This window comes from Canis aureus, chromosome 27 (genome assembly GCF_053574225.1).
Source record: "Canis aureus isolate CA01 chromosome 27, VMU_Caureus_v.1.0, whole genome shotgun sequence".
NCBI lineage: Eukaryota > Metazoa > Chordata > Mammalia > Carnivora > Canidae > Canis > Canis aureus.
In genome coordinates, this window is record NC_135637.1 from 34576776 (window position 1) to 34593089 (window position 16314).

Below are 16314 nucleotides of genomic sequence, written 5' to 3' on the forward strand. Positions count from 1 at the left end.
CCAGGGGCAGCAGCAGAAGCAGAAGGAGGCGGTCGTGGTGGAGGAAGGTGAACTGCTGCTGATTTGCAGGGAGTTTTATTTCTTTCTCATGAACACAAACAGCCTTTGGAATACTTCTGAAGATGTTAATATACTTATTTTGTAGTCTTTTCCTGGTTGCTCTATTAGCTCTGTTTCCTGGTGTGTTCATTCTTTTTATTGCCTTTCTACTTTCATGGCGTGTTTCCTCAAATACGGGGTGATTCTCTGTATCTCTGTGTTTTTAAGGATCCTTATTTGTGGATGCAGCTTGCTGACAACAGCTCTGGGGGAGAAGGCAATATTCTAATGTTAGAGAAGTGACGCTGGTAGGTTACAGATAAGGGGTTTGTCAGCCATCAGGGCACTTACTGACCTCTCCATCCCTAGCCAAGCTGTTCTAAGAGCACTGCCCTAACTAAGCACCCAGGTATTCTCCCTGGAGCCTCTCAAGGCACGTTTTATCCCCCTTGGGAATATACATCCTCCCTTTTTTTTTTAAAAAGATTTTTATTGGGATCCCTGGGTGGCGCAGCGGTTTGGCTCCTGCCTTTAGCCCGGGGCACGATCCTGGAGACCCGGGATCGAATCCCACGTCGGGCTCCCAGTGCATGGAGCCTGCTTCTCCCTCTGCCTGTGTCTCTGCCTCTCTCTCTCTCTCTGTGACTATCATAAATAAATAAAAGTTAAAAAAATTAAAAAAAAAATAAAAAATAAAAAATAAAAGATTTCTATTTATTTATTCATGAGAGACACACAGAGAGAGTCACAGACACAGGCAGAGGGAGAAGCAGGCTCCCTGCAGGGAGCCCGATGTGGGACTCAATCCCAGGACCCCGGGATCACTCCCTGAGCCAAAGGCAGACACTCAACCGCTGAGGCATCCAGGCGTCCCTACATCCTCCGCTTTTGCAGAAGTTCTCTCGCATCTATTTTGGATAAGGTTCCTTCCAGACTCATTGCTGTATAAATGTGACTCTGCCTGCTTTTTCTCTTTCACTAATTTCTCTGTTTCTAGTGTGTTGGTGACACTCTCCCATTTTCCAGTGCATTGGCAGCTTAGTGAAGTACTGCTAATCATGAACAACACTGGTTTGAACTGTGTGGGTCCACTTATATGTGGATTTTTTTTTATAAATACCGCACAGTGAATGTATAATATTTTCCTTATGATTTCTTTCTTAAAGATTTTATTTATAAGTAAGCTCTACACCCAATGTGGGGCTCGAACTCACCACCCCAAGACCAAGAGTCACATGCTCTCCTGACTGAGCCAGGCAGGCGCCCCTTCCTCATGATTTTCCTACTAACATGTTTGTTATTTACTTTATTTATTTTTTTTTAATTTTTATTTATTTATGATAGTCACAGAGAGAGAAAGAGAGAGAGGCAGAGACATAGGCAGAGGGAGAAGCAGGCTCCATGCACCGGAAGCCCGATGTGGGATTCGATCCCGGGTCTCCAGGATCGCGCCCTGGGCCAAAGGCAGGCGCCAAACCGCTGCGCCACCCAGGGATCCCATGTTATTTACTTTATTGTAAGAATACAGTATGTCATATATATAACTAATACATAAAATTTTTTAAACACAGGTTATGATATATATATCACAAGAAATGTGTTTATGTGACTATTTATATTATCAGTAAGACTTCCCGTCAAGAGTAGGATATGAGTGGGGTGCCTGGCTGGCTCAGTAGGTAGAGCATGCAACTCTTGATATCGGATTGTAAGTTTGACCCTCACATTTAGTGTAGAGTTTACTTAAAAATAAAATCTTTTGGGATGCCTGGGTGGCTCAGCAGTTGAGTGTCTGCCTTCGGCCCAGAGCGTGATCCTGGAGTCCCAGGATCAGTTCCGCGTCGGGCTCCCTGCATGGAGCCTGCTTCTCCCTCTGCCTGTGTCTCTGCCTCTCTCTCTCTCTCTCTCTCTCTCTCTCTGTGTTTCTCATGAATAAATAAAATCTTAAAAAAAAATTTTTTAGGGACTCCTGGGTGGCTCGGTTGGGTGAGCGTCAGACTCTTAATTTCAGCTGAGGTTGTGATCTCAGGGTTGTGAGGTGGAGCCCCCTCCACGCTCAGTGTGGAGTCTGCTTCAGACTCTCCCTCTCCCTCTGCCCCTCCCCACTGCACGTTCTCCCTCTCTGTCTCTCTCTCCCAAATAAATGTAAAGAGTGTCACACTCTGCAGTAAATCAAATGGTACCAAAAAGAAAACATTCCACTAAAAATAACATGTGCCACAGGAATTATACTGATGGACCTTTGTAGACAGATTTCTTTGCAACATTGGCCTTTAATATTCTCCAGGATAAAGCTGTTTCTTCTGTGTCGATGCTCTGGGGATACAGGCTCACAGTGAAGAACTTGTGCAGCTGCTTGAGCTGATTCAATGATCTTTTTGCAGTGGCGGGGGGAGGGGGGGATGTGCTCTTTCACCTGCGTTAGCCACACGCACACACGAGCGCGCACACAAACACACACGTGTGCACCCACATGCATCTTTTGTGTCATCAAAAATATAATCTGGGGCAGCCCGGGGGGCTCAGCGGTTTAGCGCCGCCTTGGGCCCAGGGCCTGATCCTGGAGACCTGGGGTCGAGTCCCACATCGGGCTCCCTCCATGGAGCCTGCTTGCTTCTCCCTCTGCCTGTGTCTCTGCCTCTCTCTCTCTGTGTCTCTCATAAATAAATAAATAAATAAATAAATAAATAAATAAATAAATAAATAAATAAATATTATAAAAAAAAATATATATATATAATCCAATCTGTAAAAATACACATGGCTTAACAACTTCACCCTCTTCCCACAGGGGACCTAAAGCATCTTGTCCTGTATTTTAGTCTAGATGAATCCCTGCAATCTAGGGAACTAGGATTATGGCAACCATGTAATTTCTCATCCAAATGAGACCACTTTGAGAATAAAAGTAGCTGCTGCTGTAATTACCCCCAGGAAGCAGGCATAAACTGGGACTGTTTCAGAAAAAGCAGGATGTGGGGCCACCCTGAAATGAGACCCAGTGCCTTTCCAGCCTCTGAGGACAAGAGTCCAGTGTGCATGATACATACCCTTCCCGGTGTCAGCAGGGGGACGGATGGAGAACAGACGTGTGTGTACAGGGCTGCCTACTTATTTATTTTTTATAAAAGAATGTCAAAAGGGAAAATTGCGACTATCTTTTCAGCCATATCTCGGGCTTGCCACATGGAGGTAGCTTTTTTATCTTTCATTCCTTTGTATTCAGGTAACGTGTTTAGAGATCTCCTGCATGATCTCCCGGCATCCTTGAAATAAATCCTGCCAGGCTAGTGTTATTACGTTTCCAATTTACTGAGAAAACAAGGTAAGTTTAAAAAAAGAAATAAATCAAAAAAAAATCTCTGGGGCACTGGGTGGCTCAGCGGTTGAGCGTCTGCCTTTGGCTCAGGGCGTGATCTCAGGGTCCCGAGATCGAGTCCCATGTTGGGCTCCCTGCCGGAGGCCTGCTTCTCCCTCTGCCTATGTCTCTGTCCCTCTCATGAATAAATACATAAAATCTTAAAAAAAAAATATCGGGCAGCCCCGGTGGCGCAGCGGTTTGGCGCCGCCTGCAGCCTGGGATGTGATCCTGGAGACCCGGGATCGAGTCCCACGGCGGGTTCCCTGCATGGAGCCTGCTCCTCCCTCTGCCTGTGTCTCTGCCTCTCTCTGTGTGTGTCTATGAATGGATAAATAAAATCTTTAGAAAAAAAAAATCTTCGGGGCGCCTGGGTGGCTCAGTCGATTAAGCATCTGCTGTCAGAGAGTCTGCTTCTCCCTCTACCCCTCCAGGCCCTCTGCTCATTCTCTCTCTCTCTCAAATAAATAAAATATTTTTAAAAACATAATCTGGTGGGAAAACCCATATATCATTGTTGTGCATATTTTCATTTCTCTAACTTTTTAGTGTAACGTTTAATGTTTTCTCATGTCAATCCATCCTTTGTGTTTTGTGAATTGCCTAATTATCCTTGCCCACTTTTTTTCTACTACGGTGTTCATTTTTTCTTACATTTTCCTCTGAAGTCTGATTTTTATTTTTTTTTTATCAAAGCAATAGAAAAGTCAAATAGTAAAAAAAAAAAAAAGAAAAAAAGAAAAAAGAAAAGTCAAATAGTAAGGGCAAATACCTTATGATTTCACTCATTTGTGGAATTTAAGAAACAAAAGAAGTGAACAAAGGAAAAAAGAGACAAAAAAACAGACTCTTAAATACAAAGAACAAACTGGTGGTCACTAGAGGGAGGGGGATGGAGGGATCGGTGAACTAGGTGAAGGGGATTAAGAATACACTTTTTGGGGTGGCCCGATGGCTTAGTGGTTTAGTGCTGCCTTCAGCCCAGGGTGTGATCCTGGAGACCTGGGATTGAGTCCCGCGTCGGGCTCCCTGCATGGAGCCTGCTTCTCCCTCTGCCTGTGTCTCTGCCTCTCTCTCTCTCTCTCTCTCTCTCTCTGTGTGTGTGTGTGACTATCATCAATAAATAAAAAATAAAAAAAAATTTAAGAAACAGAAAGAGAGAGGCAGAGACACAGGCAGAGGGAGAAGCAGGCTCCATGCACCGGGAGCCTGACATGGGACTCGATCCTGGGACTCCAGGATCGCACCCTGGGCCAAAGGCAAGCGCCAAACCGCTGAGCCACCCAGGGATCCCCCTGTCTCTATATTTCTAAATAATGTTCTTTAATCTCTAGTTCTTCCTTAATTTAAATATTCTTTACAGACTTTTGATGGAACATTAGAAATTATCACTCTTAAAAAAAAACTATCACCCTTACAAAAATATCCACTCACCTCCTCATCTCCCCCTACACTCCCACAGGACCCTCTCTTCCAGTGTGTCATAATTTTTGGTGAAATTGATATTTAGTATTGACATTACTGGGATGATGTAAACACTGTTCACTGATGAGCTGTGTTTATAGCACAATTGTATTCCCTTCTTATATATGTTGTTCTTCCAGGAGTTAGTCATTGGTCCACCAATCACTCTCAATGGTTCATTTGCTTCATTTTCTAAGTACTATTACTAAATCTTCCTAAAGTTTCCCATAGAATGGAAGGATGCCCCAATGTAAACAAACAAATCAGATGAACTGCTGACTCCATTTCCTTTACCCCTTGGCCACCTCCCTTCTGTAGCTTTCAGTCCTCATGCCCAGTCTGGCTAACCTGGTCTCCAGGCCTCTCGCACCATGGCCATGCTAGGATTCCTTCCACCATCAACCCTTAAATTCTTGGCACCTCTCTCCTGCATTGGCTTCCTTGTTTTCTAGATTCTCTTTCTGTTTCTTGTTTTTGTTTGATTATTTTCCCATTTCCTCTTTTTTTTTTTAAGATTTTATTCATTTATTCATGAGAGACACAGAGAAAGAGGCAGAGACACAGGCAGAGGGCGAAGTGGGCTCCCTGTGAGGAGCCCAATGTGGGACTCGATCCCAGGACCCCAGGATCTTGTCCAGAGCTGAAGGCAGATGATCAACCACTGAGCCACCCAGGTGTCTCTTCCCCCCATTAGCTAATTTTGATGTTGCATATCCTCTAGTTAGCATCCTGGGAAAAATGGACAAAAAAGTAAAAATTTGAAAGTTTGCATGTCTAAAAATGTATTTATTTTACCCTATCGAACACTCATTGGGCTGGATAGAGAATTCTGACCTGGAAATCAATTTCCCTTCAAATTTTGAAGGCTTTGCTCTATTCTAGCTTCTTTTTTTTTTTTTTTTTAAGATTTTATTTATTTATTCATGAGGGACACACAGAGAGAGCAGAGACACAGGCAGAGGGAGAAGCAGGCTCCATGCAGGGAGCCCGATGTGGGACTCGATCCCGGGCCTCCAGGATCACACCCTGGGCTGATGGCGGCGCTGAATTGCTGAGCCACCCGAACTGCCCTTTATTCTAGTTTCCAGTGTGGCTGCTGATATATTCAGTGCCGTGCTGATTTCTCGTTCTTTGTAAGCAATCTGTTCTTTTCTCAGGAAGACTTTTAAATCTTGCATCTGTTGGGACCGTTATGTATTCTGCATATGAAAGGAATTTAATATAGAATTAGGAACTTCCATGAGTGTTGGAAGAGCCGAAGGAGCAGAGGTCATGGGAGCTGTCTCCAAGCGCAAAGGAGCTATGCTAAAGATCTCAGCCTGAAGCATTGGGATTCTTCAGAATCTCTGAGAAGCTTCTACTGATCATCTGAGAATTCAGTGATAGAGAGTGCCCCAGGAAGCCGCTGTGAATCCCTTCACACACTTGCCTGTGACTGATTCGCAGTCTTCCAAATCTCATACAACTTCCTCTCTGGCCTACTCTACTCCAAAACCATATGGGAGGGGCACCTGGATGGCTCAGTTGGTCAGACTCTTGGTTTCTGCTCAGGTCATGGGCTCAGAGTTCTGAGATTGAGCCCTGCGTCGGGCTCCGTGCTAAGCACAGAGTGTGCTTGTCCCTCCCTGCCCCCTCTCTCATAAATAAATAAAATCTTAAGAAAAAGAGGGGATCCCTGGGTGGCTCAGCGGTTTAGCGCCTGCCTTTGGCCCAGGGCACGATCCTGGAGTCCCGGGATCGAGTTCCGCGTTGGGCTCCCGGCATGGAGACTGCTTCTCCCTCCTCCTGTGTCTCTGCCTCTCTCTCTCTCTCTATGTCTATCATAAATAAATGAGTACATCTTTAAAAAAAAAAAGAAAGAAAAAAAAAAAAAACATGGGAAAGGAGATTCTGGAAAATATAGTTCTAATTAGCCTTAAAAATGAATGGTAGTGGTGCTAACAACCAGCCCAGCACAATCTACCCCTTGGGCAGCTCCTTTTTCACATTTCACTTCCAAGTAAAGATATTCAGAACACCAGTTTCCACGTTGTATGATTCGCCTATCCTTCCTGCAGCCACATCCAAAGAGGAAACCAAAGTTCCCCTTTATCTATCTCTGAAAGATGTTCCTTTATTTTCTGATTCTGCTATCCTTTATTTTTTTTAAGATTTTATTTATTCATAAGAGACACACAGAGAGAGGCAGAGGCACAGGCAGAGGGAGAAGCAGGCTCCCCACAAGGAGCCTGATACAAGACTCGATCCCAGACCCCGGGATCACACCCTGAGCCGAAAGCAGACGCTGAACCACGGAGCCACCCAGGCGACCCCTATAACCTACTATTGACATATAGAAATAACCAGGACTTACACATCAATACTGTCAGCATGAAGATGAGAGAGGAGAAAAAGGAAAGTATCAGGTACAAAAGATATAGGGCACCTTTAACCACTACCATGCCTCCCTCCTTCTGTGATTAGTTACATGACATGATTGGCGGTCTTCTACCACCCGCTCTGTTTGCCCCTAGGAAGCACCTCAGCCCATCATATTTTTGCTGGTGGGGTCAGGACAGGGGGGTGGGGGATGGAGTTGGGTAGGGGGGTAACCCGGTAGGGTGACCTAGATTTTTTTTTTTTAAGATTTTATTTATTTATTCACGAGAGACACACACACAGAGAGAAACAGAGACATAGGCAGAGGGAGAAGCAGGCTCCATGTGGGGACCCCAATGTGGGACTAGATCCCCTGGACTCCAGCATCACGCCCTGAGCTGGAAGGCAGACGCTTAACCGCTGAGCCACCCAGGTGTCCCTGTGACCTAGATATTTATTCCTGAAGTTTCTATGCCTTACATAGTCCTGCCTGTTTTAGGTTTGCTAGAGTTTTCCATAACTTTTGCCACGGATTGTGGGAGTACTAAGTAAGATTACCACGAGAACCTCCTGGGTGCTAGGTATTCTTCTCTGTCCCCATTGTGGAGTAGCAAACCAGTTTACTCTTGATCACCAAGACCAGTACAGCAACCCTCTTCTTTGCCTGGCAAAGTCACCAGGTGGCAGTCTCCGCTTCCTGTTCAGTGGAACCAGTGTGTCCCTTCCCATCCCTGGGAACTAAGACCTCTAAACCAGCAGGACCCAAAGTTGTGGGATGGGAAGCCAAAACTTTGTTGTAGGTCAGATTAGTCACAGTGAAAGGAGCTACTCCCCTTTCTACCCCTGGATTCCTGACATCTTTGGATATCTTTCCTATGGGGAAATTTCACTATACATTAGTCCCTGCTTCAGAGCATGCCCTGCATCTCACAGCACATCATGCCAGCTCCACGAAGTGATTCCACCCCGCTGGCACCATACCCAAATCTTCAAAAGTCTAATCCACCATCCTATCGGGCAAGCTTTAGAGTGATGGGAAACATAGTGAGACGGGTGAATGTCAAACAGAGGCATTGGCAACATGCCAATGGCTTTCACATGCCCATGGCCACACTTCATTTGCTGTAAAGTAAGGTAAAACCAAAAATGAAGGTGTAAGATTACACATATAAATAAGAGAGGAAGTAAGAACAACAATAGGACCGCATTAGAACGTGGTATTGGTGACATAAGTGAGTAAAATCCTCATCTATTTAGAACAGGGAGCCGGTGAATGTGGCTCATTTTGATAAATCAAGAAATGGTAGCTAAGCACGTCATGGAAAGCTATGGAGAAAAAAAGAGCCCCCAGATATGTGGTGTTTATGTCTGGGGAGTTGTGAGTAGTGGCAGGGAAGGCGAAGACTTTCTGTAACAGATTTTTTTTTTAAAGTAGGCTCCACGGCTAGAATGGAGCTCAGTGTGGGAGCTTGAACTCACAACCCTGAGATCAAGATCTGAGCTGAGATCAAGAGTCAAATGCTTAATCGACTTAGCCACCCAGGCGTCCATCTGTAACAGTAGATTTTTAAAAAAAGATTTTATTTATCTATTCATGAGAGATGGGGTGGGGGGGCAGAGACCCAGGCAGAGGGAGAAGCAGGCTCCATGCAGAGAGCTCGATGCGGGACTCGATCCCAGGACTCCAGGATCACGCCCTGGGCCAAAGGCAGGTGCTCAACTGCTGGGCCACCCAGGTGTCCCTGTAATAGTAGATTTTAAAAGATCTTTATTATCTATTAATTTTACTAAAGGAATATATAAATTTAAAAGGAAAAAGGATAAAATGAACACCATCTGGCTTGCTTGTCTCTTAGGAAAAGCACCCTTGAAGACATTATCCATTCTATTCAATAAATCAATGTTTCGCATTCAAACAACCAAAATGCTACATCCCTCCAATTTGGTCCCAAGAAATTTGTTTCTGAAGAGGAATGTGTTGTTTCCTTTGCCAGATAAGGAAAACTCTGTTCCACAATGACTTTCCCTTTTGCCTTGTTAAAAAAAAATGTAATGTTAAATCGGTCAACTGTTTGTGTTGCTTGTGTTGCTTTAGTAAGAAGTAACTTTTCTCAGGTGCCTGATACCATTTCTTTTCTTTTTTTTTTTAATTTTTAAAATTTATTTATGATAGTCACAGAGAGAGAGAGAGAGAGGCGCAGAGACACAGGCAGAGGGAGAAGCAGGCTCCATGCACCGGGAGCCCGACATGGGATTCGATCCCGGGTCTCCAGGATCGCGCCCTGGGCCAAAGGCAGGCGCCAAACCGCTGCGCCACCCAGGGATCCCTGATACCATTTCTTTTATAGCTTCCCTTGAACAAAATTTCATTCATTTGTTCCTCAATCACTTTATGGGGTTAAATTTTATCTGTTATTATATTATTTGCCTCTTAACATGTAGGAATCAGTGATGTATTCTACATATTAATTTTTTCTGTTATATATGTCGCAAATATTTTTGCTAAGTGTTATTTGTCTTTTAATTTTGAGGCACAGGAAATTTTTATAAAGTCAGAATTATCAGTCTATTTGTTATGGTTTCTATATTTTGGATCTCATTTAAGAAGATCTTCCCTAACTGAAGGTTAAAAACCATTTAAAAATATTTTATGCATTCTGTACTATAAATTTCCCTCTGTGAGGTGTTTAACTGCATCTCTCAATTTCCATTAAGTTGTATTTTCATTTTCTTTTTTTTTGTATTTTCATTTTCATTTATTTCAAAATATCTTAAAAGTCTCACTCGAGACTTCTTTGTTGACCAGTGTGTCCTTTAGAAGAAAGCTGTTTCATCTCCAAGTATTTTGTATTTTCCAGCTATCTTTCTGTTACTGATCTGTTGTTTAATTCCTTTGTGGTCTGAAGGCACACGTTGTATGATTTCTATCCTTTTAAGTTTGTAAAGGAGTATTTTTTAAAGATTTTTTAAAAAGTTTATTTATTTGAGAGACAGCGAGAGAATGAGAGTGAGCATGGGCGGGCATGAGCAGGGGGGAGGGGCAGAGGGAGAGGGAGAAGCAGACTCCCTGTTGAGCAGGGAGCCCGACACGGCGGGACTCGATTCCAGGACCCCAGGATCATGACCTGAGCTAAAGCCAGATGCTAAACCGACTGAGCCACCCAGGTGCCCCGTTAAGGAGTATTTTATAGCCCAGAATGGGGTCTGTCTTGGTGAATGTTAGATATAAACTTGAGAAGAATGAGTATCTGCTGATGTTGGATGAGGTATCCTATCAGTGTCAGTGAGCTGATTTATGGTGCTGTTGAGTTTAACTACGTCCTTACTAACTTTCCACCTGCTGGATCTGTCCACTACTGATAGACAGGCATTGAAATCTCCAACCAGAAGAGTGGGCTCATTGACTTCTCCTTGAAGTTCTTTCTAGTTTTTGCCTCACCTATTTTGCTGTCCTATTGTTAGGCTCATACATATTAAAGATTGGCATTGTTCCCGAACCCCAAGTTCAGTTGCCCATCACCGGAAAGGCCAATACTCAAGAGATGAGGTTTGTTTTTGTTCTTCAAGAGTTGTGATTGGAAAGGAATATGAGCTTTATTCAGGAGGCTGGCCACCTGGGGAGAAGGTGGACTCTTGTCCAAAGGTCAATTCCGACTTCTCTGCTTGGTCCAGAGATTTTGAAAGGGGTTTTTATCAGTTACGGGAGCGCAAGTGGTCTGTGACATTTCTTTGAGTCTATGCAGCCTTGATGATGTCAGCTACAGAGTTATCTCGGTGCTCCGAGGTTGTGCAAGGTCTGGTTCCTTGGTACCTAGGGGTTGTGCAACAGTACTCTGTTCTCTCTGCAAAGGAGGGCAAGGTCTACCGATGTGCAAAGGGAGGTCAGTAAGGTCATTTGTATGACCTTTAAAAGGAAAAAAAAAAACGGGCAGCCCGGGTGGCTCAGTGGTTTAGCGACAACTTCGGCCCAGGGCATGATCCTGGAGACCCGGGATTGAGTCCCATGTCGGGCTCCCGGCATGGAGCCTGCTTCTCCCCCTGCCTGTGTCTCTGCCTCTCTCTCTCTCTCTCTCTGTTTCTCATGAATAAATAAATAAAATCGTAAAAGAGAAAGCTAAGGGGGCTTCAAACAGACTTGCTGACCTCTGTGGCCTGTGAATGTCCCCTGTTCTGGTCCCTTATTCCCCAAGGCCAGTGGTCCACAAATCTCAAAGAAAGTAAATTAGTTCTGTTACGGACCAAGGGCTTTAAGTCAGCAAGCACCCAGTGTGCTAACCCTAAGACCCACTGGAGTACTGTTATAACTCTTCTTGGAGAATGGACTCCTTTTTTTTTTTAAAATAGATTTTATTTATGGAACGCCTGGGTAGCTCAGCGGTTGAGCATCTGCCTTCAGCTCGGAGAGACCCAGAGAGAGAGGCAGAGACACAGGCAGAGGGAGAAGCAGGCTGCCTTTGGGGATCCCGATGTGGGACTCGATCCTAGGACCCCAGGATCACAAGCTGAGCCAAAGGCAGACAGATACTCAACTGCTGAGCCACCCAAGTGCTCCCCAAATTCTTTAGAATAACACCCTTTTGCCTTGTTATCGGGCAAAAGGGTGTTATTCTAGGTATCGGGACACCTGGGTGGCTCGGCGGTTGAGCGTCTGCCTTCGGCTCAGGGTGTGATCCTGGAGTCCCTGGATCGAGTCCCACATCGGGCTCCCTGCATGGAGCCTGCTTCTCTCTCTGCCTGTGTGTCTGCCTCTCTCTCTGTGTGTCTCTCATGAATAAATTAAAAAATTAAATCTTTAAAAAAAAAAAGAATAACACCATACCACTTCATGGTAGTTCAAGACTTGAGAATATTTCCAATTTCTCCCTCCCATCACTGATAATATTGCTGTCATTCATTTCACTTATTGATAAGCTATAATTACCAAATGCATTGTTGCTATGATGAAACAAACTGTTATCTGTTAGATTAATTAAGAGTATGAAAAAGAAGGGGTGCCTGGCTGACTCAGTTGGTGGCGCATGCGACTCTTGATCTTGGGGTCATGAATTTGAGCCCCACGTTGTGTGTGGAGGCACTTAAAAAATACAGAAATAAAGTCTTAAGAATACGAAAGAGAATTTTTTTTTTACCTTCATGTATTCCTTCTCTAAAGCTCTTTTCTTTATGTAGAGACATTTCTCACCTACGTCATTTCTCTCCTTTCTGAAGAATTTCTTTTAACATTTCTTACAAAGCAGAGCTACTGGCAACAAAACTTCTCAATCTTTGTTTGTCTGAGAAAGTCTTTATTATTTCTCCTTCACTTTGAAAGGAAAATGTAGCTTGATCCAGTACTCCAGGTTTGTGGTTTTTTTCCTTCAACATGGAATATCATCTTCCGCTCTCTTACCACTTGCATGGTTTCTGAGGAGAGGTCCAATGTAATTCTATCTTTGCTTCTTTACAGATGAGGGTTTGTTTTCTTCTCCTTGGGTTCTTTCAAGATTTTCTCTCTCTTTAATTTTCTTCAGTTGGAGTATGATATCCCTGAGACTAGATTTTTTTGTGTTTATTCTGTCCACTGAGCTTTCTGGATCTGTAATCTGTTGTCTTTCATTATTTTTTTAAAATTATCAGTCATTATGGCTTTAAATATTTCTTTTGTACCTTTCTCTCTTCAACTTCTGGTATTCCCAGTATGCATATGCTACACCTTTTGTAATAATCACAGAATTTGCGGATATTCTGTTCTTTTTCATTCACGCTTCTCTTTACATTTCAGTTTTGGCAGTTTCTCTTGACATATTTTTAAGCCGATTGATTCTTTTCTTGGCCATTTCCAGTCTACTGATGAGCCCATCAAAGGCATTCTTCACTTATTATTATTACTTTTTAAGATTTTCATTCATCTATTTGGGGGAGGAGGTGGGAGGAGGAGAGAAAACACAAGCAGGGGCAGGGGCAGAGGGAGAAGCAGACTCCCCACTGAGCAGGGCCCCCAACAGGGGATCATGGCCCAAGCTGAAGGCAGTCTGAGCCATCCAGGCACCCCCTTCACTTCTGTTACAGGTTTTTGATTTCTCACATTTCGTTTTTATTCTTAGAGTTTCCATCTCTGCTTACATTACCCATCTGTTCTTTCATATTGTCTACTTTTCCCATTAGAGTCATTAACATATTCATTATAGTTTTTTAAAGTTTCCAATCTGGAGGCACCTGGGTGGCTCAGTCAGTTAAGCCTTCAGCTCAGGTCATGATCCCAGAGTCCGGGGATCGAGCCCCCGCATCAGGCTCTCTACTCAGTGCTGAATCTGCTTCTCCATCTCTCTCTGATTTCTCTGGTTCTCACTCTCTCTCAAATAAATAAATAAAATCTTTAAAAAATTCCCACTATGATAATTCCAACATCTCTACCAGATCCAAGTCTAGTTCTGACGCTTGCTCTCTTCAAACTGTGTTCTTCCTTTTTTACTATGCCCTGTAATTTTTTTGTTGAAAGTTGGACATGATGCAACTCTGTTTGTGTGGAAAAAACTGAGGTAAACAGACCTTTAGTGTGAAATTCTGTATTTATCTTGCTAGGGTTTAGTTCATGTTTGCTGTTTGCTCTAGCCATAGGTGTCAGAGGCAAAATATTCCTCTGGTGCCCTCAATTTGTCTTCCTTATTATCCTTGGCTTTTCCTAGAAACTTCTTAAATTGGGTCTGAGATGGGCATTTCTTTCACTTGTATCTCATTTTTACACAGGAGCCCCACTGACGTGGAAGGTGTGGAGAGAGGAGATGGCTAGAGGGTGCTAGAGACATGTTTCCTTTCCATCCAGGTCTGGTTTGGCTTTTGGGGCCACCCTTGTTTCTTTTGAAGGCAAGTCATGTAAAGAGGAACAGAATACTCTGAACAATATTTCAGATTGGCTCCTTCACCCTCCTCCTGCTGGGATCACAAGGGGATTTTCCCCCCATTCTTCCCCGTGAGAATCTGGAGGACGCCTGAAGGTTAAAGTCACAAAGGTGCGAGGGCCTCTTAAGATTGGACACCCCCAACCTTGAACTTTTTTTTTTTAAACTTTCAACCTTGTCCACTCTGAGCCACATCAGCAATTTGTCAATTAGTTTATATTTTCCTCCCCCAGCAGTGGTTCTTACAGAGTTTTCTGCTCCAGTGAGTTGCAATTCTGTTTCCATCTGCCTGTGGCTCCAATTTGGGGGCAGTAGTTTGTCCTGTGATCTCAGTTCTGATGGATCCAGGGAGAGTTGTTGCTTTTCAGCTTGGTCAGCTATTTTCTTTCTTTCTTGGAGAGAGAGAGAGAGAGAGAGAGAGAGAGAGAGAGAGAGAGAACCCAGAGGCAGTGGGAGCTGCAGAGGGAGAGGGAGAAGCGAGCTTCCTGTTGAGCATGGAACCCAACGAGGGGCTCAATCCCAGGGCTTGGGGATCATGACCTGAGCGGAAGGCAGATACTTAACCGGCTGAGCCACCCAGGCACCCAGGTCAGCTATTTTTTTTTTCCTGTGTGGATGGAAGTGATGGTTTCCAATGGCTGTCTAGGAAACCAGAAGTCCAGATACATTTGTAATTCTGAGATTTCCTTTTCCCCCTCAATACTTTGTCAATCACTTAAAAACTTCTCCATGATTTTGGGCAGCCTGGGTGGCTCAGCAGTTTAGCGCCACCTTCAGCCCAGGGCCTGATCCTGGAGACCCAGGATCGAGTCCCACGTCGATCTCCCTGCATGGAGCCTGCTTCTCCCTCTGCCTGTGTCTCTGTCTCTCTCTCTCCTCTCTGCATCTCATGAATAAATATATAAATAAAATATTAAAAATAAAAATAAAAAATTCTCCACGATTTCAATTACTACAGCCACCTTTTTTCTGTAGATTTTAAAATTTATTATAAAGTACTTAACTATAAATTTTATTATCTAGAATTATTGGCAGATCTATTCCTGTTGATAGAATCTGAATTTTTTCTTTTCTTTCTTTTGAATTTTTTCTCTTGACTCAGTCACATTTGTCTGTTTCTTTGCATGCCCATTATTTATTATTGTATATCAGGCATCATGGATAATGTGACACAGAGACTCTGGGTTCTGTTATAATTCTCTGAAGAGGGACGCCTGGGGGCTCAGCGGTTGAGCGCCTGCCTTCGGCCCAGGGTTTATCCCGGGATCCGGGATCGAGTCCTGCACTGGGCTCCCTGCACGGAGCCTGCTTCTCCCTCTGCCTGTGTCTCTACCTCTCTCTCTCTCTCTCTCTCTCTGTCTCTCTTGAATAAATACATAGAATCTTTAAAAAATAATTCTCTTAAGTGTTGAGTTTTGTTCTCTAGGTGGTTGAATTATTGGAACATCACCAAATATTTGTGGAGGCTGGGCTTTGAGTTTTGTGAGGGCGGATATATTTTGATGTTGCCCTGAGTTCTAGAGCAAGTGTCACTTCTAGAACATAGTCTCCATTCCCAAGGTGTGGCCCGTTTGGGGTTTAGAAGGAAAACTGAGGCATTTACAAAGAAAACCAGGCTCCTCTGTCAGACTCCAGGCTGGGTATCCGCTGGGCCTGGTAGCAAGTGACTCTCCTCTTGGCTTTGGCCTTCCAGCTCTTTGCGCTTCCCCGGACTCCGCGGGGCAGCTGAGGCCGCCGCAAACCCCCAGTTTACAGCCTCAGCTCCTCGGCCGCCGCGGCTCCCAGCCTCCCAGGGGCGCCCCGTCTCCAGCTGCGGCGGCCCTCGTCCTCGGTCCCCTCAGCCAGGGCGCGCTCGGGGGAGAGCGGCCCTTCTTCCGGGAGCGGCCTTCCGCCACTTTGCGTCCCGCTTGCTCTCCGGGGCGTTCGTCTGTTCCGTCCGCGTTTCATAAGCAGCGGGTTCTAGCGTTACTGGAAGTGGAAACTCTACCTCTTTGTTGCACCTTGATCCGTGGCATCTGTTCAGGAAGCGACCCAAACAAGCGTACCAAAGCGGACGGCCGTCGGGCCTCCAGCCACAGGCGGCCTTTTAGGCCCGGGTACTCGGGCGGGGGCGGGACTTGGTGCAGGCCCCGCCCCCGCGGACGCCCCGCCCCGGCGCTCGCGCCCGTTTCCACGGCGACGCGGCGCCCGGCCGGGGCAGCCCAGCCACAGAGCTGG

General features: G+C 44.8%; 1 long non-coding RNA gene across 1 annotated transcript; it reads right to left on the minus strand.

The window, feature by feature from the left end:
• Positions 1 to 6749: 6749 nt before the first annotated feature.
• Positions 6750 to 16287, minus strand: LOC144299204 (uncharacterized). Its single transcript, XR_013365950.1, has 2 exons — positions 15701 to 16287; positions 6750 to 8961 (listed from the first exon to the last, which is right to left on the minus strand). It is a non-coding gene; the product is annotated as an uncharacterized LOC144299204 (long non-coding RNA).
• Positions 16288 to 16314: the final 27 nt, after the last annotated feature.